This window comes from Argiope bruennichi, chromosome 9 (genome assembly GCF_947563725.1).
Source record: "Argiope bruennichi chromosome 9, qqArgBrue1.1, whole genome shotgun sequence".
Lineage (NCBI taxonomy): Eukaryota > Metazoa > Arthropoda > Arachnida > Araneae > Araneidae > Argiope > Argiope bruennichi.
This window is the reverse complement of record NC_079159.1, coordinates 76848914-76853269: the sequence shown is the minus strand read 5'-3', so window position 1 is coordinate 76853269 and position 4356 is coordinate 76848914.

Below are 4356 nucleotides of genomic sequence, written 5' to 3'. Positions count from 1 at the left end.
TTATGAGAGCAAAATTTTATACAATTCTTTGGTCTTAAGGAATCATATTCTGCAAAATATTCTTGACACTACAACTTTTAAATAAATAAATAAACATTTCTGTCTTCCACAACTCAATTATAATGTTTAATATATTTCAATTTCAGAAAAATTAAGCCCCCTCAATTTTATCAAGAAATTAAATAAATTATATAAATAATTTTATTATAAAAATTACAAGTGAAGCACATTTTTTCGAATGTTTTTAAAATGATTTTGTTGGGATGAAGCGAGCGGACTATTTTTCTCGCGTATGAATATCTGTGTAATGAGCTTCTGGTTCGTTTCGGCACTATTCCTTCCGCGAACTGCTTAACATGATGCTGTGTGCGTAATAGTTAATACCTGTGTTCTTTTCTTTTCGTTTTCTGTCTAATAAATGTGCTGTCTTCAAGAAACATGCTGAGATTTATTGAAAAGTAACAACGGATTTATATATTCGAATTGATATATTGATTCATTAATTTAAACGGAAGAACTTGCTAAGTAATAATAAAAGAATATAAAAACTTCTCGAATTTCCGGATAAAAAAAATTAGAAAAATAAATCTTATCATAATTTTCAAATTGAGATTGATGAGAATAAGATTCCAGCATTTATTTCAGTGACTGGCTTTTCTTTTTGAAATAAGGAAGCATTCATAAATTAAAGAAATACATTCCGTGTATGTTGTTTCATCAGAGTACTATATTTTCTCTTTGTATAATTTGCAAACGAGAAGGTAAAATTATGAATCTATTTTTACTTTATCGTATTCAAAGTATTTTAATCATCAAAAAGTTCGAATTTGAGAACTCGATGAATATCGTCGCTTCAGACCTTTCCGAGTTCCCAAAGCACATTTTTTTTTTTTGCTTTCTCGTATATGAAATGTAAAGAAAGTATTTTAGCCGTCAGAAAATTCGAGTTAGAAATTTTGACGATCTCCGGGTTTGAACTAGATGTAAGAAACCTGATATATGGTCTTTATAATAAATTTGTATGATTTTTAAACAAAATCCTTTCGAAAGAAATCAGTCTGTCCGGCTGTCTGAATATAAGTTAACAAGATAACTACAAAACAGAGAGAACTAGAAAGATAAAACATGATACACAGATTTAATATCTTAAGTCCATCTGTCTGTCAAATTTGAAATCAAATCCGTCAGAGGATTGACTTTCAGATTGATCAGTCTGTACTATTGCAAGTACGTAAACGCCATTTTTGCATGCTTTCTAGAAAACTACCCTTCTTAAGCTTCAAACTATAGCTCGCAGAGCATCTTAAATTCTTACAACTAAAATAATACTCCAAGCAATTTAGAATTCCATCGGCTTGCTTATTCTTTCAACAAAACAGCGTATCTTACAAACATTGCCAGATTCCAGAAGGTTTACAATTGATCATCAGCTATTATACAAAAAATAAACGAAATAATATTAACAAAATATGTTTATCAAAGAAAAAATCGTTTGCTTTTACTTTTTAATAATATTTTATTAAAATAAAAATAGTAGCTGCTATAAAATGGCTGAAAAGGAATCGTTTGCTAAATGTCTATTAACAGATTTAGATTATGATATTTACCGAACAGCCACAACTCAAAAATGCAATGATTTAAATATATCAAATTTGGTATGTGATTTTATGACTACAATTGTATCAAATTTTGGTTTTAGTCGGTTGAGAAAAAGCGTCTAAAACACAAATTCAATTTTTTGGTACTATTAATCGCATGCCATGGATTAATCACCAATGATCTCACGGTAGATTCAATAAAATTGCTAGATTCAATCCAAAAATCAATATTTTGTAACCATTGTTTCGACAATGCTTGCGATGCATTTGATGTTTTATCCATAGTCCACAATTTTATGCAGGGTGAGAGGGCTAACATTTTTATTAGACAGTATTGGGAAGACCACTCCCTGTGTTTGGAATTTTATCTGTCTGCCTGTCAGTCTATCTGCGAATATGATAACTCAAAAAAACTTTGAACTAGACGAATGAAATTTGGTATAAGGACGTAACATTAAATTTGTAGATTCCTATTCTATTGTGAACAAAATTCAGTCAGGAAAAGTCTATCTGTCTACTTATTTAAACACAAGCTAAGATAATATCTACAAAAAGAAAAGAGTTAGTTTGATAAAATTTGATGTACAAATTTAACATTGAATGTGCAGATATCCGTCAAGAATCCATCGGGGGGAGGGGGCATTTGCTGGTAAGTATTTTCATGAGCATGTAAACACATAATTCTAAACAGAAAGACTTAAATATTTCTTGGTTCAAATAGATCTGGGCAAAGGTGTCCAAAAACATATTGGATTTCCTGTAATTTGTGCACTGACCGCATCCTAATATTAATTACAAAAAATAAATAAAACCCTGCCATATAATGCATTTTTATAGGTTGCTTTATAATTATTATTCAGCAATAGCACACAGTTAAAAATACACAAATATATTTATTACTGAATATGTAAGAAAGTTTGAAGCAGGCTACTTCCGCTAATTGATTGATACGTACAAGATCGATGGCGAATCATATACAGCAGTTATAGATATTCCGCAACCTCTGAATTGTAAATAAATAAAATAATTACTTTATAAATTTATAAAACACAATTTGGTAAGCAAATTACTAGAACATGCTTATAGTATACATTACATAGTATATATTACAAATATGTTTTACACAAAATTCATTAACAACGTCTTCTTCATAATTTAAATTTTTGATCAGAATAAGAAAACAGAATTATGCAGTTTGAGGCTAACTTTCTCATTCATGGGCGTAATTAATCATTTTGAAATTTGTACAGTCAGATCAATATTTACATAGAAAAAAATGTCTCTGAATTTTGACAGTATGTATGCATTTCTGGGCAGTTCAATTAGAAGTTAAATAAAGACTGGTGAAAAAGCGAGAAAATCATCATTACACACACACCCTGTGCAACATGTCATGCCTCTTTATTGGGTAGGACTTTAAAGGCACTTCTGGTAAATACTATGAATTTTACAAGAAACCAATAATTCAATAGCTACTTTTAAAGTGCTTTTAATGTAAAATATAATCACATCTGAGCATTTAAAATATTAAACATCTAGATTTATTGCATATGTGGAACAATAAATCTAGGCACATGTGGAAAATGTCTAAAATGCATAAAATTGTTCTAAAAAAAGGGGATGACTGTATTTTTTAATCAAATATGTACTTAAAAATGATATAATCTGAAATTTTAAGAAAAAAAAAATCAAATAAAAATTAGTTTTATCAGGAAGGAGTTTCTAGAGAGGAGTGTCTCATCTCCCTCTTTTGCAGTTAGCAATTCATATATGGCCACAAATACCTAAAATTTCTGCATATTAACTTTTGACATATCTGTTTACTAAAAGAGCCATTTCGCACAAAATAATATTAAAAATGGGGTGTAATGTAGCAGGCTCTACACGGTGCACCCTGGTTAACACTAAATCTGCTACGGCTTTGCCTCCTTCCTCGTGTCTCGGATATTTTACTGAGAATTTTTGCATGTTTACACTGATGGATCAATGTTTAATGATGAAGACAGAGCAGAAGCCACTTTGTGTTGTGACCTTTTTACATCCTATGCACCAATAGATGCTTATTTCACCCATTATATGGTGAAATGGAATCTATTTATATTGCATTAAAGCAACTGGCTATCCACCCCTCGTCATTCTGCTGAATGGTTATTTTGTCAGACTCACTGTTTGCTCTTCAATCTCTTGCAAACAAACAATAAAAAGATAATACCTGTATACTAGAGTGCAGAGAGCTCTCAACGTCAATCTCTGTTTCTTTCCAGTGGATCCCCACTCACTGCAGGATTCCTGACAATAACTTTTTGGCCAAAAGGGGTGCAAGAGTCCTCCAGTGACCTTTGAAAAAGCCTCTAATATCATTCACAATAGATAAAAAGAAGATATGCCTCCAGGATAAAGCAGAGAGCACTGTGTGACTGCTGGTAAGCCATGGGCCTCACTGCTTGAGGATACACAGTTGATCCTAGATTTTTCTAGAAGTGCAGCTGTGCAACCTTTCTTACTACAGGCCAAGACTGTTTGTTCATGTATTTGTATTAGTTTGGGCTTTGTGACTCTCCCTATGTCCTCTGTGCAGACAACATCAAATTTTTGATGCCATTCATCTTAACTTCTGTTCTGCATTTGTGTTTTTAAACTGTAAATTTCAGAAATTTTGAAAGGTTAGAGATCTAATGGCATCATAGCCAATCTTCTGGGCATTTGTAATAAATAAATAAATAATGAAAATTAGAAAACATATATAAAGACAGAAAAA